The following is a 27964-nucleotide window of genomic DNA, read 5'->3' as shown; positions in this document are numbered from 1 at the left end:
GGGATTGCAGCTCAAGCGGGACATGAAGGTAACGGTCCAGAGCCCCGTCTCAGCACCGGCAAGGCACAGACATGGGCTCAGGAGAGCAGAGTAGATGAAGATCAGTGAAGGAAAGACGTGTATGTGTGAGGGTGCTTGCATGACCCAGCTTGCACGCACGCAGTATATCAGAGCCGATATTCACCCATACCCCTTGTGTCGCGGACGATGCAAAGTCAGCAATGGTCTAGACTGGTTGACCGTGCTCAAGAGACGTGACCTGTCTCGTGAGAAACCAGTGCTGAATTGCAAAGCTGGCTGAATCTTCTGGTGAGAAAACAGAAGCGCACGCAGCTTTCAGTGGCAGCCTCAGCTGTAGTGGTGGGCTGCCTCTCTTGCTGGGGCAGAGCAACCTGGCTGATGCATACGGTGCGTGCAGATCAGGAGAGAGCTCGCTGTCACAGGCAGCGATGGTGGGGTGTAGCCCTTCCACTGGGGAGGAAGGAATCAGTATCAAAATCAATAGCTCTTCTTCTCAGGCAGGAGAATTATCTAAGCAGGGAGAAGTGGTTCCCTTGCAGCTGGTTGATTTTGGTAATCCATTATTAATGCTTGAGTTACAGGCCTGGCACTCTCAAAGGTCATGTTGGTATAAGAGCACATCAATTGTTTCCAAACATTTCACCCTGCAGCACCTTTGCCGTGGCCAGGGGAGCTAACGTGGCAATTCTTGTTAGCCTTTGCCTGTGGTTTCTCTCTATCGAGGTCTCCAGAAAGCCTCCTTCAATATAGCACGATAAAATCTTGATACAAGGGCAAATACCAGGACACACCTCATCCCTTTGGGGCTGCTTTTCATCCCTGTCAGAGAGGGGAACTGCTGAGCAGGCTATTGCCTTCCTTGCCACTCTGGGGTGCTGGTTACTGAACAGTCTCAGAGGGGATCAATGGCATTATAGACAGGAGACCTGAATGAAAAACCGAAGGATGCCATCAGAAAGAAGGATGTTGACTTTGGGTGAGGTCGTGGTTTAGTTCAGGAGTTGTGATACTGTTTAGATCCAGGCTCAACAGTCTTGACATCTAGTGTTCGTGTGGCTTTGAAGCAGATGGGTGAAGCTACCTTACATAATTTCCTCCCATAAGATTTCCACCACTTTGACAGTTTATCTCCCAAGAACATCTCGAATTTTCTGAGAACAGCTGTATCACAGCATGGAATAGCCTTGAGCCAAAATCCCAAAGCCAGATCCAACTTCAGACACGAGCCTGCAGCTGAAACCTATTTTCACTATTGGCCAGCCCCAAAGAGCCTGAGCTCTAAGAAAGGTTATCTGATGTTTAGTTTAGAAAGAGATTATAGGCCCTCAAAGAAGCTCTTGACTAATAAATAAATAAATGAAATCAGTCAATTGTCTAAGGAACTCTTTAGAATTACGCCTGAAGCCACAATGGGATACTAGAGAAGTTCCTTCACTACGTTTTACAGTAGTAAAAATTTGCCCTAAGCTGTAAGACTCAAGATAGGACAGAAAACATTTGGTTTTGTACCCACCATCACAACCAAATGTTCTCCTCCAGTCAGGCACCTTCTCCGTGGCGAGCACAGGGCAAGGCTCACTTTAGTGCTCAAGCTTCACGCAGGGCAAGAGCTTCACCCAGGAAGGACACTAAAGAGAGGGCGGTGACGTCTTCAGAGTGAGCAAACGCTCCTCTGAGCCACCAGATAAATGAAGACTGCTCTCCGATGGATGCGCCCTGTGTGACTGGAGGCTCCAGTATCTAATTAACTAGAAGGAAAGCATTTTGGGTGTTCAGCGTCGCTGCTGGGCAGACAGTCAGGTGTCTCACGAGGGCTGAACTCAGTAGGTTAGTTCGTGAGACCTTTTTCTCCGCACGGCTGCGAGTTTCCTTGAAAGCTGCAGGAACACAGCCTTGTGAGATCCCCATGCGTCTGCCAAACCTGTGAATTTGGCATGTAATAGCTGCTATTCTGGCGGGGCAGACAGCCGTGCTTGCACAGGCACAGAGATGGCGTCGTGACGCAGGCAGCGCTCTCACAAAACCAGGATTAACAACTAGCACACTTCTTGCAGGAGGGTTTGCGAGAACGCAAACGGCGCGCTCCGAAGCACGCTTACAAAGCACGTATTCCTGTGGCGAGCCTTCAACGCAGCCGGGGCGCACGCGTATTTCTCTGCAGGAGGACCTTCTCAGGGCGTGGGCTTGTGCCCCTCACCCTGTTCCAGCTGAAAAGGGCAGTGTGAAGGCCATGTCCCGGTGAAGGATTCATTTCAGACCAAGTCGGGTTTAGCCATTGTATTTCAGAAGGGCACAGGCTGGCATCTGAGAGCCCCCTTGCACACACCTGAAGATGCTGGAAGGCAGGTCTAGAGAGCAGGGATGCAATAAAGGCTTGCAGCACTGCAGAGCTTCCAGGACTTAGTCCACCTATAGGTCAGACTGAAACTCTCTCCTGGCTTAAACTGCACCTCCCCACACCTCCTGCACAACTGTTTCCGCTATGCTAGAAGCCCCCTCCCTCCCTCCTTAGCCCAGGAAGGCGAAGTCTGTTTAGTACAGCGTTTTATGTACAGCGTTTTATGTTGGTATCATCAAGCTGGCCATTAAGCAAAGGGCAAATCAGCCAGCACCGAACTAGGCTGGGCACAGATGGTGGGCAAGGTCACCTGTGGGAGATGCTGAAGAACAGGCAAGACAGACATTTAGCTGGGTATGATTTAGGCTTGATCCACCTTCATAACAAAGGACTAACTTTCTGAGGTCTCCACCCAGCATCATTTACCAGAATTTTCTTGAGTTACTAAGTTCTCCCCCTACAAAAGCTGTGGACAAATTCCATCTCCATCACTGTTCCATGCTTTACGCTGAAACCCTTTATTTCACAAGTCCATTTGCTTCAGGAGAAGCTGCGTGGACTCTGCCTATGGAATCCATCTGGGATGGGGAGACAATCTGAAGACACAGCAACAAACCCCCCCTTTTTCCATGGAGAAATAGAGAACGTAGCTGAGAGTAAATCCCAGCAAACTATACGAGCAAGGGGGCCCGTCTCCATTTTACCAGAGGAGCTGGTCACTTCACCAATAGCTACGCTCAGAAATACGCTTTTATCAATAGCTGAATACACTCAAGCCAGCATTTAAATGACTCGCATTAGTGTCTCTATTGCCCCTGTACCATGTCATGAGGTCACCTATTGCACATGTTAATGACCCCTAGGGTGAGAGAGTGGTTTCTGGTGTCTAGCCCACACTCCTCTTTATTCAGTCCCTGTGCATGCCCTAGGTTTTCGCCCTTGTCACTTATTTTATTCTGAATCCAAACACTGCCACACAATGCACTTGACCTTTGCCCTGGAGGGAACACACTTGGGATGAAGGAAGAATTCACTCTTTATTCCTTTCTAATTCTAGTTGTTACTATACCATCACGGACAAATCCCCACTTACACAATAGAAATCAAGTCGTCTGTTCTCGCTAGTTCTGGGACTTTGGACAGGGGTTCCTCCTCCTGCCACAGACGGTCCAGCTTCTGCCCGCATCCGGTTTTCACATTCTACATCTGTCCCGATTAACCCTTGTCACGATGTGGCAGCAGCTGCAGCAGGGGTGAGCGGGATGGGTTTCCTGCCCCTGCCACCCTGGTTGCATGTGACACGAATCTGGCAGAGGCAGGTAGCTGCCTCGCACTGCGTGTGTGGCACATTTCACAGCCCAGCACACGTTTCCTTGCTTTTTTGGGGGTTTCCTGGGACTATTCATCTGTTGTGGATGTGTGGCCAGTGTAGGGTGAGCTCTGGGCTGCCAACGTGGGGTGAGGGACATCCAGCTTTCAAAACAGGCACCCAACTGCACAAGGCATCCATCTAGCCAAACCGTGTGGGACCTAAGGAGAAATGGCAGGTCCAGAGGTCCAGACTGCCAGCAAATGGCCATCTCAGCCTATTTCCTCAACAGTCCTGACTCCTCCTGCTTTAAATTATACACTTCCCAGAGCAGCCACTCTGCCTGAGGCTTGCTTTCTGGTTGGAAGTCGATTCTGTCCCTCTAAGATACGAACCACCCTCGGAAAGTGCTCCCATTTTCCGGATCTGGCAGGATCTCCAGGGCATCCTTTGTGCTCTTCTTTGGGCCACATGCTGAAAAGCAGACTGGAAGAAGTCGGCCATTTCGCTGAAGCCAGCAGAGCTCCTCCAGGGTGATGCTGCTCTGAAACAGAGTAAAGGCAATGGGCTGGATGCTGCTGATTATTTGAGTTAAACACCTGAAAACTGGCCAGGAACTGCAGCCAAGCACAATGTTTCAAGCTGGTTTTTCAATGAAAATGAGTTCCCAACATTTGAAATATAGAGTGAGATGTGGGGGGGGGGGGGGGGGGGGAAGAAAAGAGATTTTCCTCACACCCTCATTTAGTTTTAATCAGCTTTTAAAAGTGCACTGAAACCTCCAGGTTTCCTTATTAGCGGGACCCTCCCTCCCTGATTTCATGGTCAGAGCTGGGTTAGACCAGCTTTCCCGCAACACACCTTGCTCTCAAACCAGCAGTAATTTGTATGGAGTCCACACGCTGATCCCATGACAGACTCGTATTTACTCACTGTGGCTGGGACACGGATCTGCTCTCAGAAATCTCAGCCGTACAGATGCAGAAGGCTGAGGTCAGGCTTGGCTCATCCTTCCTAGTCTCCGGTGTACCTTCAGACGTTCGACTGCTCCGGGTCATTTTTGTATCGGCGATTCCAATGGGTAACTGGGCCCCACATCTTCTTGTTATCTATTTGTGTCGATTTACTGCCTTGAAGTTGCATAAGTGGACAAAAACCTACCCAGAGCATCTCAAATCCTGAGTGCAGCGATGACTCCTAGACCAAAGAGCATCTACCCAAATGCATAACAAAAGGCAGCAGATGCAAGGAGACTGGTTTGTAGAAAGCTCAACCCATGGAGACTGTAGTCAGTCTGGTGAGCACAGTAACAGCACAACCACTGTCACAGCTCCTGGGAAGATGCCCAAGCTCAGGGTCTGCAAGAGGAGGGAGCCTTGGGGGTGTTTACGGAGAGCTCCTCCAGGCTGCTGGGACTCTTCTATCTCCACATTGAATGGAGCGGGGTGGGAATGTCCCAGATATCAGCCCACAGCCTGGGCCATTCCACCTGCAGCAAGGCAGCTGACGAAGAGCCTCATGCACTCCTTGACTTCTTAGCTGTCCATCATCTACATGGGACACCCCAAGGGAGACTCAGCTGGAGCCAAAACACTTAACCCCCTGAAAGACCAGTCCCTGTTTTCCCAGAGAACCAGAGAACAGCCTTCTTCGGCTACGAGCATTTATTCATCCTTTATTTTTCTTCTTTTTTTTTTTTCTTCCTGTTGTGTTAACAGAGCATCTAATGTGACTAAATAGGACAACCTGCTCTCCCATCCCCATGAAAAATAAATGATGTGCTTTCTCTTGACTACCTTCCCCCCCCCCCCGCCCCCGGCACTTTTCCCACCAGGCAACTCTTGGGCCTGTCCTCCCTTGGGCAGAGCTCACGGAGGGGCCTGGGAACCAACCCAACCACACGACCGCAGTGGGAGCCATTGGCTTGAGCCAGCGAAGCACGGTGGTGGCAGGAGTTTGGGGGAGTCAGAGGCGGGTGGGGGGAAGGACAAAGGGGGTGGGTGTGTGTATGTGGGGGTGGAATCTATGTGCAGAAAGCAGCCAAGTGGCAGCTTACCCTGTTAAATATTAATCACCTCTGCTTCTGCAATTTCGGCAATGCGTCTAGGCCCACCACTGCTGAATATTTCATTAACACCACTCACTTCCAACTGCACTTCTCCCACTTTTCTTTCTCCCATAGACCCCTCTCCCATCCCTGCCCCCCCTCCGTCCCCTGCCATTGCCAGTGCCAGCCACGCCGTGACGTCCATCCCCTAACCCCACATCCTTAACTCCCCAGAGGAGAACACCAGCCCAGCCCTGCTCTGTCCACAGTCCACCAGTCGTGGTGTCTGTGCAGGGAGACGGCGGCAAGGCCATTCGGGGGAAAGAAGATCATCAACTCCACTGGGAGAAAAATATAAGTGCGCATCAACAAGTCCCGTGCTAAATAATACATGAGGCAGGTCAGGGCAGAAATGCTGACTCTGGGCTGGGAGCTTTTTAAACCACGTAGTCTATGTTTCTTCATCACTGGCTTGCTCTGTGCGAGGACTTCGGGAGTGCAGTCAAATGTGCTAGGGTGAGCTTTGTTGGTCCTGAGCAATTTTCACCTCAAGCTCCTAATGGCAGCTTCCCCCTGCCTGCTTCTAGCCACCGATGGAGACGAGCCCACGTGGTGTGCAGCACGTTGGGGGGCCGCAACCAGCCAGGGCAGGGGCAGGAACTGGGACCAGAGAAAGGACCTTGCAGGAGATAGGAGGGTCCACCAGGGAACCCAAAGCAAGACAATGTGCTCATGCTCTAATCCAGACTTAATGGTCACTGTGCAAGTTTACCCCTCTAGTCTCCCCAGATGTAGGTGCCTCTTATTAACACCAGCTGCAAATCTCTGCCCCTCCCTCCTCCAAGCCCTTTCTTTTCCATCCATTCTTTCCTTCTGTTCCACTCTTTCTCTTTTCTCCATTCCCAAGCCTTACTTTTTTTTCCCCTGTATATTATTAAATTACTTTTAAATCTTAAAAAGTTATTAGAAAGTTCAGGTTGACCTTTGAACATTGCACTTCGGAACAATTACCTCCTCCCACTGAATTCAGGTTTAAAAGTTCATATGATTCCAGTGTGATTATGTGGAGGTGGGGGGAACCAAAACAAGCGAATCTGGGTCCAGACTATCTCTCCCCACGGCACACGCCAGCACCCACTTCACTGGTGGAGACTTGTTATGCTGAGGGGGAGATGCGCAATACGGATGGACTTACAGCCTCTTGCTCTAAGAGGAGGTGGCCGTGGTGGGATAGAATCGTAGGGTTTGGGTTGGAAGAGACCTTTAAAGGTCACCTAGTCCAGTCCCCCTGCCATGAGCAGGGACATCTTCAATAGATCAGGTTGCTCAGAGCCCCGTCCCACCAGGATACCTCTGTCCTCACTGAAACGCCTGGCTGCGAAGCGTTTAAGTCGGAGCTGGTCCTCTCTCCTTCCCTGCCACCCTTTGTAATGAGTAGAGAGAAAAACGCGACTTGCAGCTCGTGACCTTCGCAGGTTCTGCGAGTCCCGTTTCTCTCCACTGGCCTGGGATGTCTAGCTTGGATTTGTACGTCTAATTTTCACGATAAACCACCCCGAGACCATTAGCCGGAGTGAAAAGAGGCAAAAGGGAGCAGACAATTATTGTATCTGAGGTAAATGAAAGGCTCTCTGCCTGCCATTGCCTCTGTGCGATCAGCTGGAAACAAAGCTAAGTTAGCCACCGCGGTATGTGTCCCGACGTCATCGCTGATGCTATGTGACAGAGTTAACGACTCACTTGGAGGAAGACACTCAGGCATCGGCTGGAATTAGTTGTTCCTCTTCCAGCTACAGAAAGTGCAAATCCCAGGCAGGTTTTAATGTTGTTATCTGTCAAGAACAAAAATATAAGATTTTGATCAATAGCCGAGGGAATGCCTCAAGCCAACGGTACGTTTGTTGCAAGGGAGGGTTTCCTATGCAAATCTCATCGGGGGATCAAGATATTCCTTTTGTGTAATATATTAAATAAAATGTGCACTAAAGGAATCACTTGAAAATATTGAACGCGATAACTTCATCTGATTAACGCAGCGTGCTTTCTTTCCCCCTTTTTATTAAAAATTCACAAGTCTTCCCGTCCCTTATCTCAATTAAGCAACTTGTTTGTCAGGATTATTTGTTACGCGTTTTCATAAACATTTGATGAATTATATGCAAACATCTCACTAATGTATTAACAAGACTGAGGTTTTAATTACACAACACTCAAGGAAAGCGGGCTTAAGGCTCCTCCAGTGAAGTTAATTGTGCTTTCCTTGTGTCTCTGTGCATTGCAACGGGAATTTCCCTCTGGGGGAAATCACATTGCCGTCTGCAGCGGCAACAGACCCGCCTAGAGCCTCCGCTAGCACCAGCTGGCTGAGCATCATTCGATGCTACCGCTCCAAGAGCTTCGCTAGCCTTTGCTAAAAGGCTGCCGCTTCAGCTCAAAGTTTGGTAGCAAGAAGAGGAGCTGGGAGACGACACCATCCGTTTTACATGAGTTCTTATTCGTTATTTGCCACAGGGAGGTGGCATTTTCAAGGGACGTCCAGTACAACAGCAGAAGGGTCGCGCTTGGTCCACTCCCTTGAGCTTCTTGGTTTATGAGGACGAGGAAAGTTTCAGGTCATCTGCTGTCCTGGTCGGCTGCGTAGTCAGTGCAGAGATTCAGGCACCACACCAAAGGCCATCGCCTTCTGCAGATGGTCAGCCTTCAGCCCTAAGGCCTCCCCCGTGCCTACGCAGGGAGCTGGGATGTTTTGATGTCAGGATAACTCACGACCTGCCTGAACTGGGCTACTGGTGTCGGTGCCTGGGTGTTTCACAGCAAGCCTAGCTGGCAGCCTGGGTGAGGTTCACAGGCGGGCAGGCAGGGAAAAAGTGGTTGTCCAGGTCTGACGTGCCAAGGAGTGAACAAGAGAAGCCAGGTCTTCAGGTCAACAGATTGACCATGGCATCACAGGTCATGTATCTTAGAGCATTCAGACCCGGTGCTGATGCTATAATATTCTTTACTTTGCCCGTCTGCACACCGAGATTGATTTAACAACTGTGACTGGAAAACTGGACCTGTTTCAGTCAGTGTTAGCTGCTGCTTTAACCTATGTTGAACTCAACTGCTTCGAACCCACTCTAACCCTGATTTTCTTCATTTTTTTGAGACTTGATGACCAGCACCTTCCAGAGCTCCCCCGCAAGGGACACCCATTGTGCGGCTGTCCAGCTTATATCCACTCAGCCAAGAAGTACTGGCATCTCCAGGGGTTCCTCCGTCCTACATCTGCCACCAGAATGAGGTGAATTTGCAGTTCCTGAGACAGGTCTAAGAGCTGTTCCTACCCCTGAGAGCGTGGAAGGTCAGAGGCACGACAGCCCCGTCCCCTCCCTCCGCCCCCATTACCACCGCCTGATTCAGCACCCGCCCCACGATGCTGGGCAAGGCGAGGCCGAGCAAAGCACTGTCCTGCTCCCGCCGCAGCTTCACCCAGCCACGGTCTTCCACAGCGTAGGTCAGGGCTTGCACCATCACTTGCAAACAGCTGGATTTTCTCATGATCTTTCTCCTGAGGCAGGATTTGTCTCCATCCATTCCTCCTGGCCTGAACAGGCAACGTAGAGGGCCATCTGCACGGAGGACCTGTGCTGCTGTACAACCACGGGGTCCCAGAGCCCCGTAAACCCCTCACTCCTTGGCGTTGTCGTGAGCATCGTGGAGGTGCCCGGAGCAATAACTCACCAGTGTTCAGGTTCCAGCTCTTGAGCAGAGGCAAAGAGCGTTTGGTTCAAGCCAAAGCACTGTCAGAGGTTAAGGAACCCCCCGTTACCGCTGCACACTTCGATCAGTCTGGGGCAGAGGAGAGAGCCGCGCTCTTGGTCGTAGGCACTCTACGGAAGGTTTAACAGACCTTGTGTCAAGGAGCGACCACCATGGCCCCTGCTATACGGTCATCAAGCTCTCACTTTACATTTTCCCTTAGAGATGGTAACTTGAGCGAGGAGGAGGAAGGGGAGGATGCTGGAAGGAAGGGAAGCCACGGAGCAAGCCAGGGCTGAGCAACGGCTGGGGGGGTTCCCAACACATGCGCAGAAGAGAGGATTTCCCCCCTAGCTCCTCTCTTAGTCAAACTCTTCTTTCCTCAGCCCGGCCTTAAGAGAAACTCCTGCACAAACCTTTCCTTGCTTCGCCTCACCTCCTTTCTGTGTCTGGACAGCACTTCTTGCTTCGATGGATGTCTCTAAATAGCTCATCATTGCCTACGCTGCAGCTATTCATTAAAGGTTTCAATAGCCGTTCAGCTCTCTGCTGGGATCTGGGCTCCTAGAAAACCTCAGCACTGAGGTTTTCCTTCCTCAAAAGCCCCAGTCAGACCTGAAACATTTTTGCAAAATCATTGGATTTTGATTTCCACTGGGTTTAGAATATTTCACATCCTAAAAACAATTTAGAAATCCCTGAAAATCCACTCGAAAATTAAATATTAACTTTGTTCTGATACTTGTGAGAGCATTATTTGCTCAATATCGTTTCTTTATGTGTCTGTTGGAGCTGTGCGTACCTCATGACTTGTTAGCATTAACGGCATGTCATGACATATTACGACACGATAGGATGGCCGACTATACTATTCCTTCTACTTTTAACATTACTTTAAAACTTCTGATTTTATTTTCCGTTCTTTTCATTTTGCAAATTGGACCATTTGCAGTGTTTGATATCCTTATTTCAGCCAGGCAACAATTTCAGGCTATTTTTTTTTCCTAAAATCAGCTGCTACCCTAATTAATACTGAGCCCTTCTCTCTTTCGGAAGTATTAAAACATCAAACTGTTTCATTAGGCCAGTGAACGTTACTGCCTTTGATTAATAAAATAAAGTGAGCATGTAATGCTAATTAGAGTATTAGCCGTTCATTACCGTGTCATTTATTTTGTGACATGTAACCAATAACGGGTCTTACAGGACCTGTTCTAGGCATCACTCATTTCTCCCGCAGGCTTCCCACGGTGGCACACGCTCTCAATTCAGTTACAACATTAAGCCTAAGGAGTAAAATTTGAACGGCTCTTTAGGCAAAATTAAAAAGAAATAAATCGTTTCAAGACTCGCCTTCCATGGACGAGGAACTCCCCTCTCCGAGCACAGCAAAACCAGGTTTTGAACCGCCTGGGCTTCCCTGCCAAAGGATATCGAGCCCTGCCAGCACGCGGTGCCTGTGAATGCCCCATCCCGCCGGCGGCTGGGATCGCGGGAGGGACGCGAGGGGCAGAATCGGTCCCTCCCGCGCCCCTTCCCGCTCCCCACCGAGGGCGACAGCCTCCGCCTAGGCGTGAGCTGGTTCTTCTTTCCCACTCCCAAAGTGTACCCGGGGTAGCCAGTGAATACAAATCAAGGCAGTAGCGTTAATATTCTCATTACATTTAAATCTAATGGGCTTTTTTAGTATTCAGAATCAAAGGCACTTCACCAGCAGTAGATTTTTTTATACTTTTTTTTTTTTAAAAAAGGGAGCCCTGCATCTCATTCCACTCTTCCTCCTCCTCGCCTTTTCTTTTTTAAATTTTTTTTTTTAATATTTTTTTTATTTTAAGCCGGGCTAATCCACCAGGGAAGGGCCGTGCCTATAAACAGATGCCACTCACAGAGGGTCTGGGAGGCCTTCACATCATTAGATGATGGTGAACTTTGAACTTGTGATTTGGAGGCTGTGTTTGCGGAGGAGGAGGAGGCGGCGGCGGCAGCAGGGATGAGGCCGGGGCGGAGGGTGGAGGGAGCTTGACGGGGCCTCTCTGGTGAATTGCTGGCCTACCCAGCACAGGAACGCTCAGGACTTCAAATCGGCTCCAGTCACTTTGAAGCTCCTCTCTCTTAATCTCTCTCTCTTTCTCTCCCTCTCCCTCTCTCTGTCTTTTCCCCCCTTGCATCTATGAATCATTCATGCCTTTTTTTTTTTTTCCCTCAGAGGTTCCTTTAGGAAAAAAAAATAATAAAAGAAGAAAAAGAAGGGAAAAAAAGGGAGAAAAAAAAAAAATATACACACACGCTCACACAAAGCCCTGCCTGTGTTTATGTCCTTATTGCTCTGTGTAGCTTATTATCGCCAATGTTGAACAAATTACTTACATGGTGTTTGCAATGTGCTGCCATCCCTCAGAGCGATGCTCGTGATGGGGCTGACTATTTTATTTTAAATGTTAATGGGGGCACCAGGTTCAATGTAAATACACGGTGAATAGTATTTACACGGTGCGGGAGAAAGAGCCTGGCCCCGGCGCTGGAGCTGCCAAAAGCAAAGGTGAATTTGCACAGGCGTTTGCCAGAGCCCGGGAGTCAGGGACTAGGGCGAGCACAGCGACCGCAGTGGGGTGGGAGAAATGCTTCTGGATTTATGTAGGTCCATACGTACCCGCGGGAAGGGTTTGATAGCCTTTGGGAAAGTACACGAGTTTCAGCGCAAGCACACAAACCTAGTCCTGGAAATTAGATGCTTTGACTCTGAGAACATACCTCTGCTCCCAGGCAAACCCAGGAAGGGCTTGGTCCCACGTCTGTGGTTGCACCCGCGTTTGCTCTTGGGCTTTGCTGAAGAGAAGGGTTGAACCTGCCTTGCCCGCGGGAGCAGCCCCTGGCCTGGGCCACCCCAGGTGCTCCTTGGATCTTGTCTTGGAGAGCCCCGGCACACACGAGGCCGAGCAGGCCGGCAGAGCAAGCTCACACGTGTGCAGTCTGACCGGCTACAAGGCGGAACAAGCGAGACTTCACCGCGTCTTCACCGGGACGGGGGTCCACGCGTGCATCCTATGGGGACTGCTTCCCCCCGAGAGCCAAGCGGAGCCCAGGACTGGCGCCCGCACGGAGGCCGGGGTCGGGCACAATGGGAAACGAGGAACAGCAACGGCTGTTTGCAGAGGGACGGTCACCGGGAGGGGCGGAAAGCCCATCATGTGAGGGAGAAGGGTTGGTAGATGGGATCGGGGAGGGGACCCATCGCCCCCGAGTAGGTGAGCAGTGGCGTTACTATAGCAGCAGGGGAGCTTTAAGGAACCAGCATCGGTTTTCAGAAAGATCCCTTGGGTCTTGACCACCCCAGCATCCGTGGATTTCATTTGCCACCTCTTGCGGTTGCAACCGATCTGCTCCTGGCGACCGGCACGAACGCTCCCACCACAGCAAGCCTGAGCTCGGGAGCTCGCGGAGCTGCAGCAGAGGCAGACCTGGCCCAGCCACCCTGAAGAACACAAACATCTTGGATTTACTGGAAATAGCTCCCTTTCGGAAGCCCCACCGCCTGGCTGAAGTCATCAGACTAGTCGCACCGGCTCACCGCCACCCTGCAAGACTGGTTCAGACCCCGCCACGGCGCTCGCATCGCACACGCTCCCCTCCTCCGCTCTCGCGCGTGTCGAACGCTTGCAAAAGCTGCTGTTGCAACACCATGTTTGACTCCTGGAGCGCATCTCAAGCCCTCAGAGCAAAAGGACACCCCGGGGTGGGGGGTGGGGGGGAAGCGGGGGAAACCGAGGCGTGAAGGGTGGGTGTGGGTTGCTCGACGCCCCCCAGCTGGTTAGTGGGGGTGGGAAGAGAGCCAGCGCTGGAGCCTGCTGTTGCGCCTCGCACTGCTGTGAGGTTAGGAGTAGGGGCTTCGCCGCATTTGGAAGGAAATTCAAGGAGGATACCCAGCCTTTCTTAGCTCCTGGAAGGCCTAAGTAGATTGATGTGGGGTTAATGCCATTAGATGGGGATTTTAAAATGCAGGGGGCTTTGTACAAGGCTTGTTTCCCCCCGACACCTGGACTTGGCAGCAGATAGGTCCTGCTGCACTTAAGCATCCAGCTAACTTCAAGATTTCAGCCTCTGCAGCTCAGGAAGCTTCGTAGATATTTGCTTAATGATGTCTCTGAAGGGGGAAAAGAGCATTTGCTGTCACCACGTGGCTCCCAGTCACTCCTAGGATCCCAACGGGCTGGTCGGTACAATCCCATTTCCAGACTGAAGCCCAGTCTAGGGTAAATGGTTTATCCATCCTGACACAGAGAACCCCTGGATGTGCTGAGACCTGAACCCGCGTTCCCTGCTCTGAGCACACCTCCTGGTCACATTTCTAGACCACATCTTGGGAGATGCCAGGAGAGGCCACACAGTTATACACGGAGGAGTATAACTCTTTCAGCTCTCCTGCAAATCTCGCCGAAGGCTATAATTTTTGCATACCACAGTTAGCCCAGCCCTAGCAGGAGCTCCTGTGTTCCTACTCTCTGCTCAGACCTCCAAAGCAAAACCCTTCTCCAGCCCAGCACAGCCAGCACCATGCACAGAGGTTTTATTAGATGAGATATATGACCTATTTAATATGTAAAAAATAAACATCTTTGGTATTAATAATAAATAATTAGGGCTCGTTCCAGCTGTAGCTCTGCAATATACTGTTTACCATTGATTTTGTTTCCGAGGAAAATACTTCTACTGGTGCAATGCTTTGTACATCTCCAATGCCTTTAGTCTGTCTTTTATTTTTTTTACAGATAACAAATTTTCTAAGAATTTTAGGGTAATAAGTGTTATCAGGAAAAATGTGAGAGGCCGCCCACCTCACCGTCCAGGTGTGCGTGCATCATTTTTCTCCATTTCTGATTTAAACCCTGAATCCCAAGCGCGAGATCCAGGCTCACCAGCCAACAGAGTCCAGAGAAGCCCACGTAGGGGGGCTGATTCATCTGGCAGCAGATTGAATTAAACCGAAGGCGGTGCTTTCCCACAGCACGAGCACGCCCTCGGGGGGACGCCGCCACGGGATGCGACGCCGCCACGGGATGCGAGAGGACACGCACGTTTGGGGCAGAGACCGGCACGGGACACCCTGAACTCTGTTGCTGGAAGCTAGGAAAACATCAGAGGGTTGCCTCTGAATACACATTTTCCTTTTACCCCTCTCTGTGTAGCTGTGACCCATGGCAGGCACGGGGGGACCTAGGCGGGGATGCACACACCAGGGGCACGGCGGGAAAGGGGACGGGCGAGGAGAGCTTTGCTGAGCAGGCACTGGCTGGCCTGTGCTTCTAGACCAGGGAACAGCTCCTGTCCTGTGCAGGTGAGGCTCTGAGAAGAGACAAGGAGGCGCCTGGAGACACAGGACAGTCATTTTAAGTTAACTCTGAGCCTGCACTAGCTATCGGCATGTCCCCAGTCCCCCCGGTGCTGTCGCCAGCAACCCGCCTGCTGCCTCCAGCCTGCAGCGCAGCATCCAGAGCTTTCCTCTCATCCCTTTCCTCTCCTCCAGCACCTTCTCGGTGGGGCGGCTGCGGGGCCACCGACGGTCAGCCTCGAGCTGTATGACCCCTCGTGCTGCCGCCGTAGAGCCTGGGGGCCATTTCCCACCTCTCTCCAAAGCAGAGGCAGCTCCTCCCGACCTGCCGGTCCTCGGGAGAGGGCGCGAGCATCCTGCACAAGGGCCGGGCTGCAATCCTAGCCGGGAGCCCCACGGCAGGGCTCACCGTGGTAGAAGGTGCTACACCTACATCTCACCGTTTAATTCCCCAGCCGAGCTCAGCAGACCGCTGGGAGCAACAAACAGCCCTCCCTCAGCCTGCAGAGCATCGCTCGAGTGCTTTTAATCACAGCTTCTGAAGAGAAAGCCCTGCTCTCCCCATGCTTGCAGGGGTGGGCAGCTACCCCCAGCCCCAGCCATCTGCTCTGACTGCTGGGCATGGCGAGGGAGGGAGGGACGGACGGACGCCTCCCGCCGAGCCGCTTTGGGCAGGGCTGCCTGCGAGGCCCCGGCAGAGCAGAGGGCACCAGCTGCGGAGCCGGCTCTAAAGCCGAGTGGGGGTAGGGAGAACAAAAGTGCTGTTTGTCCTCGCCCCAAAAAATCAATAGAAAAAGGGTTTTCCCAAGAGCTGTCAAGGAAAGGTATTCGGGTGCTGGACCTGAAAACCAGTGCCTTCAGCAGTAGGGAGTTACTGCCTTCCCCAGCCCCTCGCCCTCCCAGTTACTTTAATCTAGAAGGAAATTTTGGCACAACAGGAGGTGTCACTAGGTTAAAAAAAAACCCCTGATTTTCTTAGACTTACCTGTTTAGACGGGAGCCAGGCACATACCTCCACAGCATGCCTTTTCGGGAGGAAATGTGATGCTCTGGGAGGGTGCACGCTGCAGGAACCGCACCCGCGCCTCGGGAGAGCAAACTGGACTGGGGGAGAGAAGACACAAGGGTTAAACACCAGACTTTAGGGGAGGCTCCTAAAACTTCCCCGCTCTCTGCACAGAGTCGGTAAATACAGGAACGGCACGTGGAAAAACATCAGATCTTCCCAGGCTATTGATTTTTGACTTTCATTCTCCCGGACGTCGCCCAACTCGTTAGCTTCGGATCAGGCAGACTAATCTGACCTGGTTCTTAGATCTTAGGCTGACCAGTCGGAATAGAAGTCGCCTGCCCAGCCCTAATGCACCGTCTAATGGGCCATCTGCCCGCCTCCAGGGACCGGGGGATTGCCGGCAGCTCCGCAGGGCCTTGGGAAGGATATCGGTATCTGAGGGCTTCCAGCGCTGCGGAACAGGTTTCCCCCACGCATTTGCAGCAAGGCACGAGTTTGAGTCAAGGTTAAAAACAGGCTTTGGAAACGAAGCTTCGGGTTCAAGTGCAGAAGGGACTCTGCAGGCATACACTGGCTTCCAGAAGCCAAAGGCTGGTGCCAAACCCCGCTAACACCCGCCGTCGCTGGGGGAGCTGGGCTCGGGCACCCAGCTAGAGAAAGAAGCGTGAGCAATCAGCCGGAGGCTTATTTCTTGCCACAAACCTGCAGCGTTCAGTTGCACTTATTTTTAGGTAGAACCAGAGCAGACTGGTAGAATTTTTTGGCAGTTTGATCAAAAAAAAACAAGAAAAAGAAAAAAAATAAGGAAATAGGCTGAAAGGAGCTTTGGTGTATGAAAGCAGAACAGCATTGGTTTAGACCAAGCCTAAGCTCCACACCCCAGTTTGCTGAACTTTCAAGGCAAGCAACATTCAGACCACCTGCCCCTTTTCCAAGCAATTAATTTCTAGCCTTTGTGCCTCAGTTTCCCCACCCACCAAACAGAGGTTGCCCCATGGGGTCTCCTTTTGCTTTGCGATCTTGAGAAACAACTCTGTGAGGCTCTTACTACAAGTTTTTCTCAGCAAGCCATGCCCTCTGTGTCTCTCTGAGCCCTGCACAGGCTCGTGGACAGCACTCTGGCCCCTTTGCCCTGTTGATAGCGGCTGCGGGGGGGGGTTTGCCAGCCAGCGGGTGCTGTCGGCGAGATTGCCTGAAAATTGGGACCAAGGCTGGAAAATTGGCTATATTGCTTAAAGCGAGCCCGAAGCAGAGAGCTGGGGGAGGCAGCAAGCGGGAAAGGCAGAGGAAGGAGGGGAGGGAAGGGCAGTCTGATGTGGCCAAGGCAATCACATCCCACCAAGACATTAGGGCCGGAGGGCAAAGGAGCCCCTGTCCTACTTGAGCCACACCTTTTGCCTTCGTCGGTCAGCTGTGCTGAGCATCAGCCATCCCCGGAGGAGCCTCTTGGTGCGCCCATCTCAGCCCACCCCTGGCCCCATCCCTGGGGCATGCTCTGACCCTGCGTGGGCACGAGGAGGATTTTCCTTGAGTCTTGGGTTATAAGTCTGCATCTGCGCAACCAGTGCAGGTGAGCCGAAACACTTCTGGATCATGAGAAACTCTTGTCCTCTCCCTCTATCCAGGGCTCTCTCCTTCCCTTCCCCACTAGCTTTCAATTATTTAATTTCCCTTCCCCCCCGCCCAGCATCTGAAAGCCAAGCGTCTTAAATACAAATCACCTCCAAATCATTACGTGCAGGACCTTTCGGCCCTCTTCAGAGCAATGGGCCGTGAGTAATGAGCTCTGCTGAGAGTTTGCTGGATTTCACATACAACAGATGTAAAAGATGGGGCTGGAGAAGGGGGAGGAAAGGGGGAAGGAAGCCAGATCCAGCTGGGGAGATGAAATATTTGCCACTCACCTTTTCCTTCATCTGCAGCAGGGCAGAGGACCAGGTCCTCCTGCAATTCTGCTGTGCAGCTCCCGAGCTGGGACCAGGAGGACAAACAGGCAGGGTGCAGCTTGAAATTCAAGCCCCGAGCCCTCCAGGTGCTCAGGCATCCTTCCAGGGTGGGGGTGTCACCCCGGACCTGGCCCCCAGCAGACCATGAGTCTTCCAGGAGTTGTCCTCTGCTTCCTGCTGCTGCAGCAGGAGATGCTGAGGCGCAGGGCGTGGGATTGTCCGAGACGCCACGACCTGGGCTTGGGTCCAGCTCCTCTTGCTCTGGCCAGGTGATGCCCAGGGTGGCAGAGCCTGCACAGAAACCTCACCGCTGAGACACCGTGGGCAGGGAGAAGAAAAGGCCACAGGCCAGACAAAGCTCAGTGCAGAGTTGGATTATCCCTGAGCTCACCCAAATCAGCCAACTCCACCTTTGAGGGGACTCTCACGGACACCCCAACGGCTGGGTGCCTCTCACACGTCTCCGTCCCCAGTTCCTTTGGTGCAGAGCCAGCTATTTTGGGGTGGAAAAAGCCTGGTGGAAGCGATTCACAACATACCATCCTGCCCTCCCAGGCTGCATCTGCGCCTCCCTTGCCACGCATTTTGCAGGTGAGCGTTATTCCACGCAGCACGTGTGCTACCACCCACAGCACCCCACAGACCCGGGGGGCAGGATGCCATGTGGCTCGGGGTCACCGAGGCCAAGAGAAGCTTTGCACCCCGATCTAGGATGCTACAGGCTCAGGTCCTGAAGAGATCAGACGATGCATGGGGTGGTTTCACCTCCGTGCACCAGCTTCCAGGAGAGAGCAGAGCACAGGATAACCAGCAGGGACCCCCGTCACGAAAGCAGCTGCCTCTGTGCCATGCCCCTCAGCTCCTGGGGGCTCTCAGGACACCAGCAGTACCAGGCAGGAACCTGCTGTCCCCATGGAGGAGGAGGAGCGCAGCTCCACTGCCATCCCAGCCCCTTTTAGCACCCATGCCCAGAGCACAGCGTTTGCTCCCTCCAAGCGCTCTCCTGGCCCCTGCCACCAGCCACCATGGGTTTTGCTCCTGCTCCAGCAGCAGTGAGCACCAGCAAGCTCCCACACACAGAGCAAACCACCCTTCAGCATCTCAAGCAAAGACCCCAGCCCCTGGCGCTGGGAGAGCCAGGCCTGGCCAGGGCTCACCCTCCCCTTCCTGCCTGGGGAAAGTTGGGGATGGGGGGGAGGAGAAAACGAGAGCAAACCCTTTCACCGCAGACTTCAAAGTCATCGTCAGCAGGAGCCTTCGGAACAGTTTAAGTACAAAATGAATTGTTTTAATATTTAATCAGTCTATAATAGGCCTGGGGATCCCAGTGGAGATGGTTTGCAGTTGAAAGGATGTCCAAACTGAGTATCCCCCCCTCCAGAAGGGACAATGGTCCTGTAGGAGCCTCTGCCCCCAAGACACATGTAAGGACAATCTCCTCTCCACCAGCTCCCCTTGATGCAGCCCAGCACCTGGGACCACCTCCCACCCACCCACCTGACACATGCTGTGGGCTTTGAGAGCCATAACCATAAATCCTCATCCTGGAGGATAATGATTTCCTTCTCTGATGAGCTCAGAATAAATTCCAGCACGGTCCCCTCCCACCCTCTAACACCCTCGCAGAGGAGCCAGACCCCCTCAGCCCACTCACTCCCCCTTCCCTGCGGATTTGTGGATCCACGCAGCCATTCAAAGGGCAGGGCCCCAAATGCTGGCGTTACTCAGGCTCCGAAGCCCTTTGCTTTTCCATGAATTGGGGTTCTTGGATGTGCAGGGAATATAAACCAGATTCTGCTCAGCTCGGCCTCTCTCCTCCAGGCTCAAGCGGCGGCCACTGCTGGGCTGCTGCTGCAGCAAGGCCAGGTCACACAAGCGGGGCTCAGCTCCGGTCCTGCTGCACGACCCCCAGTAGCCTCACCTGAAGGGATGCCAAGGGACAGGCAGCACTGGAGAGGTCCTTTCACTGCCAGCAGGAGCACCCAGACCGTGTACTGGTCCCCTCTCCCTTGCTGGAGTTAGAGCAACACCTTCTGGCCCTAGAGCTGAGGGCTCGCTGTGCATGGGATGGCCTTATCGCATGCGAGCCTTGCGGGGGTCCAGGAACAGAGCATCACTGCTCCGTTTTGCAGGTTGGGAGCTAGAGGCATGGAGCCCCGGTCCCAAGCACACCCCTTCCCCAGTGATGTGCGCAGGAGTCCCCAGGCACAGGGTGCTTCTGCCACTTCAGCTGCCTCCTTCTTCTGTGGGAAGAGGGAAAAGCTTCTGTTCCGACCAGGAGGCACAAGTAATTTGCTCAGTGCCAAGCCCCTGATCCACCATCACGCTCACTGCCAGAGGCTCCTTCATTCCCAGTTAGCACCCAAGTGTGATCCTAAAGCAGCTTCCTCCTGGTACTGGGATTCAGCCACGTGCTCCAGCAAACTGGAAGTCTCACTCCTAACTTTCTGGAAATCTCCTATTTAAATTGTCCCAGCTTGGAAGACTGGAATAACAGACCCAGCACAGAAATCAGCTGCTGTGCAGCAGCTCTCAACACACAGCTCCAAATACAGCAAGCTCTGCTCTTGATAGGGGCCGCTAGATATTCACAGAAAAGCCACTAGCGGGCTGAGGGTGTGATAGAGCAGCACCGTACGCGGACTAAAGCAGAGCTCTGCTCGTGGCTCTGAATACAGCTGTTTGGATGTTGCAAGGACTTTGGCAGCGAGAAACGCGTCCCATCTACAGCAGGGTTAAGGGCTGCGCGCTGGCATCTGGGAGGGAAGTGCGGGAAAGGGTGCTTTTTCCATCCCAAGCAACATTCAGGAGCGCATCTCCAAACGTCAGCAGTATCATAGGCTCAGCCCCTGCAGTCCTGCTGCCCGGTTGCTTCGGGCCATAGGGGGTTGCCACCGGCTCAGGCTCCCAGCAAGCCCACGTAGGAGCATCGATGGGCAGAGGAAAGGAGCCTTCCCTGCTTCTTACCCTGGCGCAGGAGCAGGTTATCCGCCCTGCAACGGGAGCTGGCATCCCTGCAGTCACTGCCAGCAGGCAGGAGGGTCAGAGCAGCCACGGTTTGAGCAGCAGCAGCTGGAGGGACCAGAGATGCCGATGTGGCTCCAGAGCCTGATGCAGAGGTGACTTGCCCCCCGAAGGGCAGTGCAGCACAGGCGTGCCCAACGCTGCAGCAGAAACAAACAATTCCTGCCTTTTCACAGCCTTCACGAGAGGAACACCTCCACCCCACAAAAGAAGACCTTCCCCAGGATGGGGTTCCCCCCCAATTTGCTACTTTTTGGGGGAATCCCCAGAGCTACCCCACCATGGGGCAGCCTGGCCTGGCCCAACCATTCAGGATGATGTTATGAGAAGGATGCTGGGGAAAAATAAATAAGTCTAAAACCATTATCAATCAGGGTTACGCTTCCATTAGTTGCCCAGAGAGTCCTTTGCCCAGAAGCAGCCTTTGCCTCACAGGTTTCGAGCTACTGCAGTTTGGCTGTCAGTAACTTGCTGCATGTAATGAAAAACTCTGTGGGCCCCGCACGGTAGATCTGGGACCATTAAACATGTTGAGTTATTTTTACAGCGTTTCTTATAGGAAGGAGGGGTGGGTTGGGGGGTGGGCGTGAGTGTGGGTGTGAATCTAAATTCTCCTCTACCGCCAGGAGTGGAGCAAGGTCTTCAATCACTTTCCTACCAGCACCATCTTCTGGCCAACAGCAGCCCGTTGCCCTGAGGCTGGAGTGCAGGCAGCAGCCCAGGGCCCTGCCAGATGCGGGCAGTTGAAGGGTCAGGCTGGAAGGGCTGTGTTGGCTCCTGGTGCTCTGGTAGCACACGGGATCGCAAGTCATCTCCCTCTGGGTTGGGGACCTGGGGCAGGGTCCCAGCAATCCGCACGGGTGCAAAGGAGGGCCTCCCACCGTAGTTGCTCCAAGCTACTGTTGGGTTTGTAACACAGTGGTCCAGTCGCTCCACCCCGGTAACACTGACGGGAGCCCTGGTGAAGCCATCGGGGGTGCCCAGAGGAGATTCCCAGCTGTGCTTACCTCCACACGCCTGGGCAAGGAAGGTCTCCTCACCAGCGGGAGCCGAGCACCAGTGCCAGGGGCAGCCCAGGCTGCCAGGGCCGCCCATGGGGAGAGCTCTGCCATCCCACGGGGACCTGCTCTGCCTCTGACCCACAACCCCACTCCCGCTGTTTGCAAACGTGGCTTTCAGACGAGACAGCCCAGGCAGCTGGCCCTGCAAGGCGGCTGTGCAGTACCCCTAACCCTTCCCTAGACAGCCCTTCACTCAGGGACGGATGCTTTTATCTCACCGTCACTCCTGTAAGGGAACAGGCTATGAAGCAGAGCTGTTTGGGTCCAGCAGCAAACGGCATCTTCCCTCCTGCTAGGTGAGAGCTTCTAGTCTCCTCTCTTGGATGACTTCAGGGTGCAGCAGCCCCAGGAAAGGACCCACATGGCCACTGAGCCAGTCCCCGGGAGATGGCAGCAGCCAGCAAGGGAGCCACCCCCAGCCAGAGATTCCCCCTGCTAGGGGCCAGGAGACAGACCAAGAGCTCTGGGAAGACCCTGCATCCCCATCCCCGGAGCTGCGCAGCCTCCGGGAACCCTTGAGCCGAGCATTTTGTGCTGTAGCATTTCACAGGCCAGTTGCAGGAGCTGGAAAACTCCAAAGCTGAGAGCTCAGCAGTACCGTTATGCAATGAAGACACATGGCTGGAGCAAGAACTTTCTCAACATCCAAAATAAACCCGTCTCAAAAAGCACGGTTGTGCCGGGTCTCCCTCCTCCCCTGCCCAGGGCAGTCAGCTGTCTCTGGTCAGGCTTTCCTTTCATACCGACAGATGGGCCAGTTACCAAGGCCTTGTACTTCGTTATCTTCACGCCACGTTTGAGGTCTACTACACCTTGCTTAGGGTGGGAGAATAAGCATTTCATTCTGAACTACAGTCCTCACTGGATTTTCAAACCCTGGTCCTGTTAGCGTTGGACTGGAGTCTCCAGCTTTTTCCTCAGCTAGAAACACCGTCAAAGAAATAGAATTCAAAGCCTACAAATGCTGACTTTCTTCCTAGAAATAGTATGTTAACATTCACGCCCATTTCCATCTCTCGGCGGCTCCATACAGGCACCAGGAAGGCAACCAGCCCCTTCCTGAGCAAGCCCTAGGGCCGGGGCTTCAAGGGAGCCCCAGTGGGCTAAGTCCAGCCCATTCTCCCCAACCAAGGCACTGCAGAGGTCACCAGCAAGTGCGATTGCACTCCTGCTGCCCTGGCTCATGGGGCAAGGACACCCTCTGTCCACCTCCTCCTGCCCATGCTCCCGGTCACCGCTGCCCCTGGGAAAAGCCAAGAAGAACCCAGCGATCTCTTTCTTTGAGGCTCAGGAACACAAAGTCTCCTTTCCCTCCTACATCCATTTTCCCTTCAGGAAGTCAGTTCCTGACAAGACCAGAGGTAACCACCTGAGTGAGGTGATGACCAAAGCAGTCAAGCCAGCGCCAAAGCAAGCAGCAATGGTCTCAAAATAGCTCCGGCAGCATCCTGCTTTCTAAGGGGGAGGGAAGGGCTCCACTTCCCACCATGGCAATCACAGAGCAGCTCTTCCAGCTTCATGGGAAAGGGAGAGGAGGAGTCTTCCCACGTGCTCCACTTTGGCTTAGCGCTTGGTACCCCTGGCACACCAGCTGGTCCCTCGGGGACCCCATCAGTCACTGCACACCCTCCAGACCAGCTGTCCTTGAGTTTGAGACTGGGTCTAGAAGGTGCCATCTTCAGCCCTGTGTCCTGGCCTCACTGTCCTGCCAAGGGCGTAGGTACAAGGGGGTCTTTGCCAGCTCCTTGGTGGGCCCTCAGCAGAGGTGCCCAAGGTTGGTGTAGCTGCCCGGACGACACCAGGCAACAGCAGCGGCCAGCCTCAGCTTCTCGCCATCCCCACACAGGGGACACCACGCCTGAACCAAGCAGCTCTGTCACTTTGGAGCAGCAGCCATCGGCAGGTGCAGAAGGCTCCAGACACACACAATACCAAGCTGGTGCCAGGGACATTTTTCCAAGCCCTGGGAAGCGGCACAGCCAGATCAACACAGCTAGACCGTCTCCACAGCAAGGTCCGTATCTAAGCTGCATGTTGAGACCCTCCTGGACCCCACCAGCTCACAAAGCAGACCTGGAAATTGTTTGGATGCTGTTATTTAATCCAGGCTGAAACCAGGCCAAGGGCCATCTCATCAACGTAACAGTTGCCTTCTAGGACCTAGAAATATTCATTAGCACCATGATTTGTTAGTACAGACACAGCCAAAGCCTGCGGCTGTGGAGCATAGAGAAGACCATGGATTCATCCCAGCATCTGAAGTATCTCTAAATTTTGACAGGTCCAATAGCAAAGGGAGTTTGCACTCAAACGTTTCAGTTTAGCTTTGTTTTGCCTGGGAACACAAATGCTGCGGTCCATCAGTTTGATCCTGGTAGGGCACTGGCTCTTCTCTTTGGAGACCTGCTCTGGTTTTGGTACAAAACCCGCAATGTTTCTTTCCCCACAGCCCACTTCGGTCATGCCTGGCCCTGGTCTGGGGTCTGGGGAGCCCTCTCCGCACTCCGACAGAAATGAATGAACGGATGTGATTCGTCTCACTTGAGGCAGACTCCAGGGCACAGGGACAAGAAAAAAAAAATCACACCAGCTAATAGAAGGGAAAAAAATGGGCACAAGTTACATACAAAACCCCGCGGTTGTGTGTTTGGGACAGACTCTACACCCACCTCCCTGAAAGTCAAAGCCAGGTGGCTGTTAGAAACTCCAGCGGCCTCCTCGCTTGGCTACCACACGCTGTCATTTCGGAGGATAAAGCAGCTTTTGAGTCGTACACAGGCTGTGGTTAGCCTTTGCAGCCCAGCTCTGAGAGGAGCCCGAGCCACAGGGTTGCAGCCCAGCCCGGTGTCCACCAGTAAGTCCTTACCAGCAGCCTCTAACCATCGGGCGGACACGGTCCTCCATCCCCTCGGAGGCAGTCGTGGTAGGCAGCCCTCCAGCGAGCCCCCAGCTGCAGAGCTGAGGACAGAAGGACTCCACTGGTGCCAGAGGATGTCCAGGCATAACGGGCCACACTGAGAACAGAGCAGTGTCTTACACCGCAGCAGGGCTGTCGCACCCCGCCACAGACCTGTGCTCCCAGTGTAGCACCTCCTGATGCGCCGGTATCACATCCTGAAGTTAGCCGGATGCAAGGATGAGGGGAAAGGCAGGGCACTCATAGCTGGCTGGACACAAAAGACAGCTAAACCCTCTCGGGACACAAAAAAAGCACCATCAGAAATCACGCTGTGCTGCATAATCCTGCTGGCGTCCTCCCCTGCCACCAGATACATGGAGGGAGGCGGGGGGATGTGGGGCTGGGAGCCCACCAGCTCACGTTCGGTGCAGCGTGCCAGAACCTCGTTGGTTTGCTGCCACTGCCACCACCCCTCCACCCCAAGCAGCTGGCCCTAGGAATCATTTTCTCCTTGTTCGGTAGCAACAACATCAATAGTTTCAAGGAAGGGAGGGAGAAGGAAGGCACAAGGAGTTGTTGCACCACCCTTCTCGTGCGCGCCGTGTGCGGGCTCCATCCACCCAACACACACGCACGAACATACCGCAGAGACACGGGGACTTGCAGCGGTCTGGGTCAGTCTATGTCGATGACCCCATATCTTTCCATACAGACAGGCAGGATATGAGCAAACCGGCGGCTTGGAAAGAAGTTAAACTCTGGGCAAATGTTCTGGAGAAAGAATTCCAAAAAGTCCTTTCTTCTCTGCAGTTCATTGACACATCTAAAGGCAAGACTCATGTATTGCCAATAAAGCTGAGATAAGCCTTGCAGACCATTGCACTTTCAAGGAGGGCTTGGGGTGACATTATTTCACTTGAGTTTCGGCTTCTGCATTTTTCTCCCATCACGCGCCTGCGGCCCACTGAGGTGCTTCTGCCCCTGCTCGTTCTCTCTCTCCACTGCCCATATTTTGCCCCAAAGTTTCCATGGCTGCCCAGCTGCTCCTAGGAGAGCTAATGGGAACCAAGGTGTTCAACAGTCCCGCTGGAGACCGTGGTCACAGGGTCATACGCTCTGTCTGTACTTGGCACTCGTTGACTCATCCCAGGCTGGGGTACCAAGGGAAAACCCTGTAATCCCTGTAACAAAAGCCAAAAAGACACCGTTTGGTGGCTCAGCTTTCTCACAGGGGACATAACCTTCACCCCTGAGAGGAAGGGCCAGACCCCACCAAGGAACGGCAGCTCCCAACAGCTCCGTTGGACGCGTGGGACTCTGCGCCTTGCCCACAATTTGCAATGCCCACGCAGTCTGCGCTTGGTTGCCGTTCACCTTGACCGTCATGGGAAAACAGATACCAGAGACCTTTCTGACGGCAGCGACTCCCACGGGGATCACCCTGCGGAGCCACCACCTCACGCTGAAGCCGATCTCCTCCCCGGTCCCACGCAGTGGGAGCAGCAGGAGGTCGTATTAACGCCCCCACGTATTTCTGGTTACAGATTGGATGCTGTTTGTGGGCACAGCTAATATCACGCTAGCGTCCGACGAACTGACTGACATGGGGCACACAAATTAGCTAAATGACACCCCAAACAGTTGTGGCTACAGGTTGGATCCCCAAAGGCATGAGCTGGGGGAGAATCCGCCAAAATGATGCTTGCAAGCCCAATGCCCCGCAGCGGGCATGGAGGAGGTGAAATCAAGGACTGCCTCCTCGATTTCACCTGCAGGCAACATTTGAGGTAAGAAGGGAAACAAAAGCTGATCCAGCAAAAACAATGGGTAATATTTTTTTGCTCTGTTAAGCAGGACAACGGGCAGCTGTTCCCTTACAAGACAATCCCAGGCATCTGGGGCGATAGCTGCTACCACTGCCCACGGAGAGGGTCATTGCCAGGCAGAGCAGACACTGCCTCCGCTCCTCCCCATGACTGTGGGTGCAGGGGGGCAGCTCTCCAGGTCTCTACCCTCCCTAGACAATCTCTCTGACCCTCATCCAGCCCTTACCTCTGCCATGAGCATCCTTACCATGACAAATCGCGGTCCTGCCTGTTCCGGCGGCAGCCTGGTGCCGGGCTCTCGCACTGGGAGCCACGCTGCTCCCGTCTCAGCATCTGGGATGCTGGGCAAACAGACTGCCCTGCAGCCAACACCGCTAGGCATCGCGCGATGCCACGAAGCCGTCCCAACACAGAGAGACCCAAACCACTACCCTCCTCTGTTTAATGGGCATCATTCAGAAGCCATGCAGGGATTTGAGCCTGGCAAGGCTGGAGATGTCTCCTTCAACCCTGGGGGTGGGTGGTAGAAGGGGCTCCTGGGCAGGGAGGTTCTTTTTTAGTCTGTGTTTCATTTCAGGGCAGAAGGTTAATTAGGTAGCAGGGTAATGAGGAGTCATTAAATCCGCCTGCATCATGCTGTTAGCATAACAAGGGCAGACAAAGAAGGTTAAAGCTGGGATTCTTGTTTACCCATTGCCTTCAATTAACCTTTCCATGTTTTTGCAGCACTCTGGGCCCCAGAGAGAGGTTCTGGGTGCCTCTCAGAGGCTGTTAATTAGAAGAACAGAGAAACAAACTTTTCTTTTGAGTTACTAAGCACGATCATTTTGGCTTTCAGCTTAAAATAAACAGGCAGGACCCAGCTTACCCTTTGAGCAATGCCACTGTCCCATCAAAGTTTAAGAGGGTGAATAAGGTTCCTGGGGTTTATTTCAAATTGTTACTCCATTCTTGCTTTCACCTCCCGAAGTGGAAAGTGCTGGGGGCTCATCTCAGACCCTCCACCAGCGAGAGCTCTTTACTCTGCCCCCTGCAGCACTGGGTATGCCAGGCACAGCTAAGGCAGCGTCCCCTAAAACTGGAGGGTGGGCTGTTGGGAGGAAGGTGTTCCCACCACCTTATTCAACACACCTGAAGTGGTCGGTCCATCAACCTCCAAGAGCCTGTGGGGTGCCCACAGGGCAGTGTGCATCTGTGGGACGTACATGAACAGCAGGCGCGTCCCCGGGAGTCGCGATATGACAGGTCTAATCCAGCACCTGTGGATGATTACCCTGACTGGGACAACGCAGCAGGCACACCACACTGCACAGGATGGGGGACAGGCACCTGGCTGCAGGGTTCCGTTCCTCTGTGTTGGCTTTTGCCTAAGCTTACGCAGAGAGTATCTCCCTCTGGGATCTTCAGAGACTTC

At 53.3% G+C, this 27964-nt stretch overlaps 1 long non-coding RNA gene across 7 annotated transcripts; it reads right to left on the bottom strand.

Annotated features, from left to right (window-relative positions):
- Positions 1–64: 64 nt before the first annotated feature.
- Positions 65–27152, bottom strand: LOC135315400 (uncharacterized). 7 transcript variants are annotated; one of them, XR_010374870.1, is made up of 6 exons: positions 26798–27152; positions 25368–25905; positions 17699–18050; positions 15768–15886; positions 4602–7547; positions 66–4212 (listed from the first exon to the last, which is right to left on the bottom strand). It is a non-coding gene; the product is annotated as an uncharacterized LOC135315400 (long non-coding RNA). The 7 variants fall into 7 exon arrangements; XR_010374866.1 differs by having other exon boundaries at positions 66–5218; positions 7456–7547; positions 26798–27144; XR_010374865.1 differs by having other exon boundaries at positions 66–7547; positions 25368–25495; positions 26798–27144.
- Positions 27153–27964: the final 812 nt, after the last annotated feature.

Source organism: Phalacrocorax carbo, chromosome 11 (assembly GCF_963921805.1).
Source record: "Phalacrocorax carbo chromosome 11, bPhaCar2.1, whole genome shotgun sequence".
In the NCBI taxonomy this organism is placed as follows: domain Eukaryota; kingdom Metazoa; phylum Chordata; class Aves; order Suliformes; family Phalacrocoracidae; genus Phalacrocorax; species Phalacrocorax carbo.
Note: the sequence above shows the minus strand (reverse complement) of the source record. Positions and strands in the feature narration are given on the sequence as shown.